This window comes from Pelophylax lessonae (genome assembly GCF_965119305.1).
Source record: "Pelophylax lessonae genome assembly, chromosome: 1".
In the NCBI taxonomy this organism is placed as follows: Eukaryota; Metazoa; Chordata; class Amphibia; order Anura; family Ranidae; genus Pelophylax; species Pelophylax lessonae.
In genome coordinates, this window is record NC_138768.1 from 673,505,891 (window position 1) to 673,519,390 (window position 13,500).

General features: G+C 41.9%; 1 protein-coding gene across 1 annotated transcript in view; it reads left to right on the forward strand.

The window, feature by feature from the left end:
- The first annotated feature begins 1,602 nt into the window (after positions 1 to 1,602).
- Positions 1,603 to 13,500, forward strand: part of TLR2 (toll like receptor 2) — a 36,989-nt gene continuing 25,091 nt past the window's right edge. The window contains exon 1 of the mRNA XM_082275462.1: positions 1,603 to 1,747. The gene's annotated coding sequence lies outside the window, so the exon portion shown is untranslated. The remainder of the gene's footprint in view (positions 1,748 to 13,500) is intronic.

Here is a 13,500-nt window from a genome sequence, read left to right on the forward strand (position 1 = left end):
AGGATTCAGCATAGCTGAACCTGCGATCTGTGCCTGTGTCACACAGTCCCCCCCCCCCCACACACGTCACTAAGCACCAGGCATACATTAACCCCTTGATCACCAATAAAAGTTAACCCCTTCCCTGCTAGTGTCATTTTTACAGTAATAGTCACTGGTACCCCCAAAAGTGTCAAAAATGTAAGTTAGGGGTCCGATCTGTCCGCCACAATGTCGCAGTCCCGCAAAAAAAAATCGCAGATCGCCGCCATTACTAGTTAAAAAAAATAAATAAAAATGAAAAAAATTTCCCGTAGTTAGTAGCTGCGATAACTTTTGCGCAAACCAATCAAAATACGCTTATTGCGATTTTTTTTACCAAACATATATAGCAGAAAACAAATTGGCCTAAAATGTTAAAAAAATTGGATTTTTACATTTTTTTGGGGGGGAATTTCATATAAAAAAATGTGAAAAATATTGTTATTTTTTTCAAAATTGTCGCTCTTTTTTTTGTTTATAGCGCAAAAAGTAAAAATCGCACAGGTGATCAAATACCAACAAAAGAAAGCTCTATTTGTGGGGAAAAAAGGACATAAATTTAATTTGGGTACAGCGTCGCATGATCGCGCAATTGTCCGTTAAAATAACGCAGTGCCGAATCGCAAAATATGGCCTGGTCAGGAATGGGGTAAAATCTTCAGGTCTTAAAGCGGTTAAAAATGCGCTCATTGAGAATTTTTTTGTCAAAGACATGTAGCTAAATACATTTTGGCCTAAATATACAACAAAAATTGAATATATTGGATATTTTTTAACTGTCAAAGTAGAAAAATATTGTTATTTTTTCAAAATTGTTTCTTTTTTTTTTTAAATAACAATCGCAAAAAATGAAAAGCGCAGAGGTGATCAAATACCACCAAAAGAAAGCTCTGTTTGTGGGAAAAAAAGGACATAAATTTCGTTTGGGTACGGCGTTCCATGACCACGCAATTGTCAAAGTCGCACAGTGCCGAATCGCAAAAAGTGGCCTGGATGTAAAGCAGGAAAATCCTCCGGTGGTAAAGTGGTTAATAATAATAAATGAAAAGCTAAAAAAGCTGAAATACTTAGCAACAAAGGATGCAACAGATGACCGTTTTCTCCATTGGCTAATAAAAAAAAAACCCCAAAGCTCAAAAAACGCTGTATAAAAACACGCATGTGGCGCATAAAAACAAGGCTAAAAACGCTACGCTCAGGTGTGAATGCAGCTTTATACTAGAAGGCCTCCCCCTTTCTCATCTCAGAAATTTGAGAGGTATGATATTGTTCTCAGTTCCAGTGACTACGTTACACACTTTGCTGGCCAACGCACACAGCCGCAAGCATTACCAGCAAGCAAATCATTCTGTTTATATACTTAGCAGGAGAAAGTCAATCAGCTCATACCATAAACAGTACAAGATTTCCTAGCTGTTATCATGAGTGCGCCTTCACATGCCTAACAGTGAAACTATGCATTACCGTGCACAGAACTAACATAACATCCTCTTCTAGAAGACTGGAGCTTTTGTACAAGGTTGGGACTTCCCCATCAAAACAAATCCACACTGACTGTCTCTCCGCCCACAACTGAGAATTGCTGCTCAGCCGTGCAACCAGATCCTGAATGTCACCGACAACTTGTATCGCTGCCAGGCCTTGACTGCTCCTAACGTCTTTCTGTCCTCTTACTTCGATGCATTGTCACCAAGGGAGCACGTATACAGAAAACAGAAGTCTGCAGGTTGGTTTTCTATGTTTTACACTCTTTCGTACCTGAAACCAAAGTGTCTGTGCTATCCGGCCTCAGCTAACATAACGAATGTGTGTTATATATACATTAACTTCTTAGATCTGAGTAATGTCGCCCTCTCTGGGAGATCCTAGTTCTGATACTATCACTTTCATTTTGACACCAAGATCTTATTAAGTTTTGGGCTGATGTAAAAAAAAAAAAAAACAGATCAAAGAAAAAAATTGTATATAGTCCATATCAGCCAGTCACATGCGAGCCAAGATCGTTCACACTATTGCGATGCAGGAACACTGCGAATATACAGCGTGTTCCCACATCGCATCCGCAGCACAGGCAGTTCACACTGCCATATGCGATACGCTGGGGGGTGTCAATTCAAAGTTACCGACACCCCCAGCTCAGATCGCATATCGCAGTGCGATCTGACAGTTCGCACAGGAATCGGCTTGCACTGGTGTGAACCACCATGCGATCTGATTCTGCTGCGGACCAAAAAAAGGATCCTGTGCGTGTTCACTGTGATTGCGGTGCAAATTCAGCCATAAAAACTGTATGGCTGAACTCGCACCGCACATACATCGCATGTGATTTTAGGAGCAGTGCGCTCTGAATCATATGCGATGTCTGTGATCGCAATAGTGTGAACCGGCACTTATAGACTGATAAACTGATTGATAAATAAATGAACAATGTAAACTTGCTTCTTTTGCTGAGTAAATAGTTGTGGACAGGTATTACCGGCCATAGATGGATCGAAATTGGGCCGGTTCAGCGGAGATCAGGTGAATTTCGATCTGTGTCTGGCGGTTTCCGCTCAACAGAAGTCGATCATTAAACAGACAAATTAGAAAACTTTTGTCAATCAGTAGCTTCAGCCAATTGATTTGTTTATTCTGGCAGCGCCGATGCCTGCTGTTAGAATACAACGTCCTTGTCGAGGGGGGATTCCTCTGTCCTCCTTGTTTGTGTGAATGGAGAAATCATATTATTTTTTTCATTCAGCCTACTGGCTGAACAAAAAAATGACTCATCTATGGGCAGAGTAAAGGGGAATGAACCCCCCGTTCACATTGACTGCGGCATTAAAAACGTGCAACTTCATCTGAAATTGCACAATTTCAAAGCCACATGTCAGGGTGACTTCGGGGGCGACTTGGAAGACATCTGTGCGACTTCATATACAGATGTCTATGCAAGTCGCACCAGCAATCGCCAAAAGGAGTACAGGATCTACCTTTTCAAATCCCCAATTTGAACAGTGCGATTGCTGGCAATAGGGTGTGACTCATCTTGTGATTTGACCTGTCAAATTGCATGGCAAGATGCTCCAATGTGAATGGGGGCTAAACCTAATTTGTAAAAGACTGCGACCAGGCAGCTAACTCACACTTACTTGCTTGCTTGTTGTCTCCTATTAAATGCCTGCCTGGAACACTCTGGCTGTGCCAGAATGACTGGCTCCTGTGCACATATTCAGGATGACATTATCACATCCCCCCCATCCCTCGGCTGCTCAATCCCAAGGCTGAAAAACCCGCACCCGGGAGTAGATGACGAACACATCGCTAGAACCACCACATCGCTGCAGGTGAGTATTTCTGGGAGTTTACAATGTATCAAATAGTGCCACACAACTTAAGGTCCGGTTCACACTTATGCGATGCGGGAAGGCTGCGAATCCGCAGCCTGTTCCCGCATCGCACACGCACCCCCGGCAGTTCACACTGCCATATGCGATACGCTGGGGGTGTCAATGTAATCTTAACGACACCCCCAGTTTGATCCAATATCGCAGTGCGATCCTGCAGTTCGCACAGGATCGGATCGCACAAGTGTGAACCGCTGTGCGATCCAATCCTGATGCGGCTTCCAAAAAGGGTCCTGTGCGAGTTTGGTGCGTGTGCGAATTTAGCCATGCAAAGTGTATGGCTGACCTCGCACCGCACAGCCGATCGCATGTAATGAAGGAGCAGTGCGCTCCGACATTACATGCGAACCCCGCACTCGCAGAAGTGTGAACCGGGGCTAAAACTAAATTGCAATCTCATTTGCATCAATCTATGCAAAAAACACAACTGAGTAAAGATAAAAATATCATAAAATAATAAAATGATGCTTCTTCTATGCCCAGTACTTTATTAATGATTCCTTAATGTGATAGATACAATAAATCTAATGGATATAGTGATTTTATTGAACAAAAAAAAATCCATAAATAAAAGTCCTTGATATTTACTAATATGTAATATAGTATTGTTTCTTCTCCTGTTAAATCAATGAGTGAGTTCCACCACCACTAACATGCTGCACTTATGCAAACAATATATAACTCATTGGGCACTTCAAAGGGCCCTTTCACACTTGGAGTCCGCCAGATGGACTCCGTATTTCTCAGCGGGGGATCGATCTGCCGATCCCCACTGAGCAGGAGGATGACAGCTGTGTCTCTGCGCTGTGTGCGGAGACACAGCTGTCAGGTCCCCATGCATCTCTATGGGGGAATCGGATGGGAACGGACCGACTGTCATCCGATCCCATCCTATCCGCTGGATGGATGGAAAATAGGGTTTCCATCTATTCAGATTTGACGGATCGGATCAAATGTCAGTGGACATGTCTCTGCTGACTTCTGATGCCCCATAGAGATGCATGGGGTGACCGTTTAGATCCACCAAAAAAAGTGACAGGCGGATCTGAACGGTCCGCCTGTGTGAAAGGGGCCAAAGGCTTCACATTGTGTCTTTCCACAATCCAACCTCAGCCGTAACGCCAGTGAGGGCTACCACCCTTAACACTCAGCTCACCTGTGCTCACCTCCATAAAGTGACCTATTGTGTATCAATAAGTCACCATGCACTTTCCCCTTTAAGGGTCTCATCCACCTTCTCATGACGCTCCTAGGATTACCACCTGGACACCTCCTCCTCTCACACTGATAACAACCACAGCAATCCAAGTACTTCCACTGACTCCTCTGCTCAAAGGGAATTAGAGCACAAAGTGGTGTTTTAACATTTTAAAACCACTGGCACTTAAATAAAATTGATATTCAATCTACTCACATAATAAACACACCACCTTAAAAAAAACTTGTATACATCCAGATACATGCCCCCTTTAAGATAAAGACCTCAGCACCATCAGTCATTGTAATCCAGCAGCTACTTCCGGGTAACACAATGACGTCACTAGACTCCACCCTGACATGTTTTGTTACCGTCCTTGTGACTTTTTCCAAAGAAGCCTAGGAAGACATGATATAAAGCCTCAGGTCCTAAGGAGTTCTATATTGTTTGCATTAGTGCAGCATGTTAGTGATGGTGGAACTCGCTCATTGATTTACCACTTCAGCTCTGGAAGGTTTTATCCCATTCCTGACCAGGCCATTTTTTGGAATATGGCAATGTGTTACTTTAACTGACAATTGCACAGTCGTGCCACGCTGTACCCAAATAAAATGTATGTCATTTTTTTTCCACAAATAGAGCTTTCTTTTGGTGGTATTTGATCACCTCCTCTGCAGTTTTTATTTTTTTCGCTTTAAACAAAAAAAATTTAAAAAACGGACAATTTTAAAACAAAAAACAATATTTTTTACTTTCTGCTATAAAACATATCCAGTAAAAAATCGAGTTTCTTCATGAATTTAGGCTAATATGTATTCTGCTATATATTTGAAAAAAAAAAAAAAAGTGTATATTGATTGGTTTGCGCAAAAGTTATAGCATCTACAAACTATGGGATAGATTTAGGGAACATTTTTTTACTAGTAATGGCAGCGATTAGCGATTTTTAGGGGCACTGTGACATTGCAGTGGACAAATCTGACACTTTTTGGGGACCAATGACACCGATACAATGATCAGTATTTAAAAAAAATGCACTGTCACTGTATAAATGACAATGGCAGGAAAGGAGTTACCATCATGGCAATCAAAGGGTTAAATGTGTTCCCTATGTGTGCTTTCTAACTGTAGGGGATGTGCTTCGACTAAAGGAAAACAGAGATCCATATTTCTACTTAGCAAAAAACAAAATCTCCATTTTCCTCTCTGGCAGAACGGCGGTCTGCCTCTCTTCAAACGATCGCCAGGTTCCCAGTGGATATCGTGTTCGCCGGACCGCCTGATTGGCTGTGTCCAATCACAGCGGTAGCGGGGCTCCGGTGCTGCGTGTGTGCGCCCCAGAGCCAAAAAAGAAAATTACATACAGGTACGGAATTTTGCACTTAAGGGCCACCCTGACGCAGTATATGTACGTGGGGCGGTCCTTAAGGGGTTAACAGGAGAAGAAACACAAGACTGTATTACACATATTACTATATATCAAGAACTTTTATTTATGGATTTTTTGTTCAATATAATCGCTGTATCCATTGGTATTGATTCCATCTATCACATTGAGGAATCGCTAATAGAGAAAGTGATGTAGTTATCTAAGTACTGGGCACTAGAGGGAAAAGGCTTAATCTGTAGTCCCACGTATCAATGTCCCTTAACTTCATATAATATAGCCGGCACCTGGCTACAATGATATTTTTAATTTTACTATATTGTATTTTTTTCATAGATTGATACATATATGTTTGTAATTTTGTTTTAAGTTGCACGGCACTATTTGATACATTGCATATAGGTGGATGTGGGAAACACATTACAGTGTGAGCAGCAACACTAATTACTTTAGTAATTAGGGTTGCACCGTTAAATTAAATTATTGTAAGCACTAATTGGGTTGCACAGAGAATATTTTTTTTAACTATTTCCAAAAGTTTAGTTCCACTTTAAGATATAATATATTACATCTTAACAATCCTCAACTGTGGTGGCTGGCTGCATTAGTTTTCTTTTTTTTAAGGTTTTGTGCCTTTTATTTTCATTTGGTGATCTGGCAAGTAACACACCTTAGTGTGTCTGCTTTCTGGATGGAGGAGTAATTGAGACACCTTTAGATGGCTACATTGTCAATCTGGGGAGAGGGTAGTGGTAAAAGCACTAGCAGATTTGAGCTGGCCATTCACTAGTAGATTTGAACTTTCATACGAAAATTTGAACAAAAATTTTCAGGACATTTAATGATTTAACCAATATATAATGGAAAAGGCCTAATGCACTACCAATGAAGTAATTTGAGAAGATCCAAAAAATGATATATAAAAAGGTGAACCACGATCACGTGGTGGTGATGAAGAATAAAGCTGCCAATTTTGTAGTGTCACCATATAAGATTCATAAGCAAATAACTATAAATAAATCGGTGCTAAATTCAAAGTGAACTCAATATCAAATACTAAAATATATATAACATGAACACAATTAGGGATGATCGAATGGTTCGGGTCAACCATCGGTTCGACCCGAACATTGGCTGTTCGAGGTTCGGCCGAATTTAGAACTTTTTGCCCAAAAAGTTCGGAATTCGGCAACCAGAACCGACCAAAATGCAATGGGACAGGAAATGGGCTTTAAAAGCCCATGATTGGACCAGAACCATTAGCAAAAGCCAATTGAGGGGACAGGAGAATGCTAGGAATGTGATTGGAGTGACTAGGGGGTCCATAGGACAATCATTAGTGAATACGCCCCCCAGTATATAAGATAGCCCCCGCCAAATTCCTAGCATTGTAATACAGGTACATGGAAGAGAGTGGAAGCCGTTCTGTGACTTCTGCTACAAAGTGTCATTTAGCATTTATTAGTGTGAGGAAAGGGATATCTAGTGTAGTTAGGGTGCTCTTTTACACTTTAGTTAGATGCAAAAATTTAGTTTCTGTAGGGAAAGTGTTAAGTGCCAGGGTGACCGTAGTGTAGTGTAGGGTGAACTGACACTGACTGCTATGGCAGGGTGACCAAACCCTTCCATATCAGGGTGACCGCTATAGAGAAAAGATAGTTTCTCTGAAGTCACATATTCGCTGCAGTAATATGGCTTCGCCCCCATCAGCTTGCTTTTTGGCTGCAGGCGTCTATAGGGATTTTTTGAGAACATGTTTGGAGTCAGGCATGACATCTGAACATGTGTATAGGGGGTATATATATACACACCCATGTATGTATATATACACCTGCACATATATAGGTGTGAAAGGAGCAGAAAACACTACTTGCGCTAATGAAATAATTAACACCAATATAGTTACGCTCCGATCACACCTATATATGTGTATGTGTAAAATACATATGTGTGTGTGTATATATATATATATATATATATACCCCTATACAGAAGTTCAGATGTTTTGCCTGCCTCCAAAGAACCCAAGAAAATGCCCAAAAAAACGCTAGCGTCAAAAAAAAAAAACGCCCAGGTGTGTTGTTGCAGGCATTTTTTTGGGGTTTTTGGTGGCAGGCAAAACATCTGAACTTATGTATAGTGGTATATATATACACACATACTTATATGTATTTTACACTTAGACATATATAGGTGTTATAGGAGCGGAGCCATATTAGTGTAAATGATTTCATTAGCGCAAGCATATATTTCTGCTACTATCACACCTATATATGTCTAGGTATATATACATATAAGTATGTGTGTATATATACCCGTATACACAAGTTCAGATGTTTTGCCTGCCTCGAAAGACCCCAAAAAATGCCCAAAAAAAGCGCTTGCTACTAAACCGGCAAGGTGTGAAAAGAGAGAAGCCACTATCCTGTTCTATAAGTGACCTAATACAAACAATCTTTTTTATGGTTCTGGACATGCTACAGAGCTGAAACTTGTACACTTTTTAGACCCCCCAGATACTAAATCCAAAGACAAATTTTTTTTTAAATTTTTTATTTATTTTTTTTTTTTTTCAATAATCCCTGGGGATAAAAAAAACTGTTAGCTAAGATTTGGCTTTAAAGTAATGTCACTATGTTTGTGGCATCACTGCGTTGTATTCTGTTCTCCAGCTGCCTAAATGATAGGAGTGATGACAGGATTACTTATGTCATTCAGGCAGCTTGAAAATGGAGTGCTGGCAAACTCCAATTGCACCTCTCCACATTACAATATTGCACCCTGCCGCCCTTTATTCTGGCCCTGCTAGGCAAGCAGCTAGGACACCGAGCAGAAATATCAGACATCAAAGGAGCAAGGGTAGCATCACAAGGCTGCAACTCTCAGGGCACAGCAGAGACAAGCAGCCAGGACACATGGCAGAAAAATTGGATATCAAAGGGGCAAGTCTAGGGCCACAGGGTTGCAATTCAGGGCACAGCAGGAGCTTACAATCTAAGGTCCCTAACTCACATTCATACATACACATACTGGGGCCAATTTAGACAGAAGCCTGTTAACCTACCAGCATGTCTTTGGAGTTACAGAGCAGCAGATCACAGGGGTTAGGTAACTCACACATGCGAACCCTGAGAGCATGGCCTTTGTCTATGGGCAGCTGCTTATGGCAGCAGCAAGTGGCAGTACTTTATATCAGTGATAGCTCTCCTGGTGCCTGAGTAGCAGACACCCCATGGACACCAGGGACCCTTTGATTCTCTGGCTGCTTGTGGCTGGAGATCAAAGTCACATGCTGATCTGCAATGGGAGCCAGGAAAGGAGGTTATAATTTGCAGGGAATAGAGAACTTTTTCCTGTGACAGTGACAGGGACCACAAGTGTATGCAAAATCATAGCTATGCATATGCATTGTGAAATATATGCCACTGCTGCTTCTGACTGAGATTTGGTGATGTTCTCTTTGCTGGAGTGAATGCTGTACCTGAAGATCTGCAATGCAAGGATCTCCCTGCTTCTGCTTCATTCTGTAGATCTGTACTTTCTGCACCACTACTGCTGCACCACTACTGACCACAGTCATGTGCAAAACTCACACATTTTTTAAGGTTGTTAAGAGGAGAGGTGTTGGTATTGGGCAGGAGTCAATAGTGGCAAACAAAGCATGCCATGCTGAAATGAAGACACTGGTTTAATAGAAGCTAAAAAATAGATTTTTTTAATAAAGACTTACATGTAAAATCCATTTCTTGAAGTACATCACGGAACACAGAGCCATAAATCATAACATATGGGTTATATAGCCACCTAAAGGTGAAGGACACTGGCAACCAATCCGAAAGCATGCCCCCCTATATAACCTCTCCCACACAGGAAGTACCTCAGTTTTGTAGCAAGCAATAAAGGCCCAATAGAAGAGGGGAGGGACCTCTGTGTCCCATGATGTATTTCAAGAAATGGATTTTACAGGTAAGTCTGTATTAAAAAATAAATTTTTCTTTTCATACATCACGGGACACAGGGCCATAAATCATAACATATGGGATGTCCCAAAGCAAAGCATCTGAGGGGAGGGGGACACCAAAAAAAAAACAAACAACATCTTGGTCTTACGAATCCGAGCTGATCCCTCCAAGTAAAACTTAAGTGCACGTATTACTTTAAGAGAATGCAATAACTTTTCCTCCTCTGAGTGAGAATCTGGAGAAAAAGGAAGGTAATATAATGTCCTGATTCAAATGAAAGGTGATCAGCACCTTGGGCAAAAATCCTGGGTGTGTACGTAGCATCACCCTATCTTGATGAAAAATCAAAAATGGCTCTTTACAAGAAAGAGCTGCTAGTTCCGATACCCTTCTAGCCAAAGTAATCACAATCAAAAAGACCAGTTTCTTGGTCAGAAGAACCAGGGGAACCTGCCCCATGGGCTTAAAAGGCTGTTTTTGTAAAACTGCAAGCACCAAATTTAAATCCCAAGGACATAATGGTGGCTTCACAGCTGGAAGCAAACGTAACATTCCCTGCATGAAGGTCTGAACCAACGAATGGGAAGCAATCAGTTCTTGGAAGAAAACTGATAAGGCTGAAATTTGCACTTTAATAGTGCTCAAGGCTAATTTCATATCCTCCCTTGCTTGAAGGAAAGCTAGAATTCTCCCAATGATATATTTGCGGGGATGCCATTTCCTGGCCTTACTCCAGGTAATGTAGGATTTCCAGGCCCTGTAATAAATGTTTCTAGAGACTGGTGTCCTAGCATTTATCAGGGTATAAACTGCAGGGCCAGATACACCCTGCTCCTTCAAGATTAAGGCTTCAATAGCCAAGCCGTCAAAATTTAGAGACTGTACGGCAGGGTGGAATATCGGACCTTGAGAGAGTAGGTCTGGACGCAGTGGAAGGGCCCAAGGCCTTGTCACTGCCAACCTTTGGATTTGTGCATACCAAACCCTCGTTGGCCATGCTGAAGCTACCAGGATTACTGGTTTCCCCTCTAGCTGGATCTTGCACAACAGACACGGTATCAGTTGCACCGGAGGAAAGGCATCAATCAGGAAATACTCCTCCCATGGAGTCACTAAAGCATCCACTCTGACTGCGAGTGGATCCCTGGTCCTGGACACAAATCTCTTCAACTTGTTGTTGAACCTTGATTCCAACAGATCTATGTCTGGGACCCCCCAGCGTAGGCAGATTGATTGAAAAATCTTGGGATGTAAGGATCATTCCCCCGGAAACATCTGTTGACGGCTCATAAAATCTGCCTGCCAGTTCTATTTCTGGAATAAAAACTGCAGACAGGCATGGCACGAACTTCTTTGCCCAGGATAGGATGATATCCACGTCTTTCTGGGCTGACTGACTTCTTATGCCTCCTTGATGGTTGATATAAGCCACAGCCGTGGCAATGTCGGATTGCACCCCGACAGAGTGACACTGAAAACTGGGCGTCCAGTATGTCAAAGCCCGACTGAATGCTCAGATTTCCAGAAAGTTGATGGGGAGACTGCTCTCTACCCAAGACCATTTTCCCTGTACAGTGGCTTCCTCCAGAACCGCTCCCCAGAGAGACTGGCATCTGTAGTCATCACCTTCCAGGTTACTGGAAGAAAGGATTTCCCCTTCTCCAGATTTCTGGTCATCAACCACCAATTCAGACTCGGAGGTACTCTTGGTACCAGAGACATGGAACCTTTCCCGTCCATGTAGACAGAATGTTGTTCTGTAAGTGTCTGGCATGGAATTGAGCATAGGGAATTGCCTCGAATGCGGACACCATCTTCCCCAATAACCTCATGCAAAGATGGATAGAAGGAGATCTCAGCTTAACTACGGACCGAACCAGATCCTTCAGGTCTGTGACCTTTCTTGTTGGCAAGAATATCTCTGCCTGTACTGGGTCCACCAGATATTCCAGAGAATGGAACGGCTGTAATGCTGACTTTGCCAAGTTTAGTATCCAACCCAGACTTTCTAGGAATTGTAATGTCTGGAGGACACTTCGGCTTATAGCCAAAGCCGATCGATCTATAAGTAATAGGTCATCCATATATCCTATTACAGATAACCCTCGGGACCTTAGAACAGCCAATACTGGAGCTAGGATCTTTGTAAACACTCTTGGAGCTGTGGCTAGCCCGAAGGGCAGGGTCACAAAATAAAAGGGACGGTTTTCTATTGCAAAGCGTAGAAACCTTTGATGAGCCTGGAATATAGGCACATGAAGATATGCATTCTTGATGTCAATGGATGCTAAAAATTTCTCTTCATGCAGGGAGGCTATGACTGAACGAAATTAAAGAAGAGGGGGAATCGGCGCTCGTTTCTCTAGGAGTTCATAATAATTAAAAAAATTATGCCTAGGAATATAAATGATCCTAAAAGATAGGGTAAATACTCATAGCTATGGGGTGAAAGCTCAAATGGTGAATATTGATGTGTAAACAAAATAAATGAAGTGTATAGCTTCAATAAGGTGATAAATCAAGCTCATAAAGCATCAAAAATAACAAAGTAATGTGCAGGATATTCACAATACTGAGTATCAATATGTGCTAAAATAATGACAAAATAATATCACAAATCCTCAGTGCAAACTGCCAAACAATGAGTGTTAAGATAAACATGCAATAACATAAAGATCGCAATATATAAATATAAGTGGGTGATAATCAATAAAAGGAATAGTCCATGTGCAGATCAATATGCAAAAAAATGCTTCAAAATAGGTGACTTTCGTGATTCTTCACAATATTCAGGTGACTTTCGTGAAACTCCAAGCGTGTCACCAGAAGTGAGCTATATCCTCTAATAGGTGTAATGGCCGCTCACCTCCAAAAACACCTTTAAAGGCGTTTTGTGATAACAATCACTGGGCTGGGGTTGTATAATCCTCCTCCATGGGTGGGCGCTTCTATTGGGGCCTCTTGGGATGTCCTCTGTTCCTATTGAGTGTTGGCCGCCTCTTATGCTAATAGTCAGTATTCCCCCAGACACTGTCAATAATCCTCCAGTCACTCAGAGAGATAGCAGGTACTCATAGTAAAGTATGTAAGGGTATTTTATTAAGAAAAGACAAGTAAAAACTTACAGCTAGGTAAGAGTAGGTAAGCAGCCGCCGATGCAGTAAAGATCTGATACTTCTGGTCTCGGTCGTAGACCGAAAGTGACGTCACCCGACTCCTCCCGACGCGTTGCATCACTCACGTGACTTTATCAAGGGTTAGCATGGATAGCATCCTCATGGGTAAGCAAGAATAAGTATGACTGAGCGAATTGACTTCATACGGAAAGTACAAACGTTCAGAAACTGATTTAGAGCTTTGAGATCCAGAGTAGGTCTCACATCCCCGCTTGGTTTGGGGATTATGAATAGGTTTGAGTAAAAACCCCTGAACCTTTCATTCCCTGGAACCTCCATTATCACTCTTTGGGCCCTCAGCTGGTCTAATGCCAGAAAGAGAGACCTTCTTTTTAGGGGATCTGTCGTATACTTGACTTATAACCGAGGA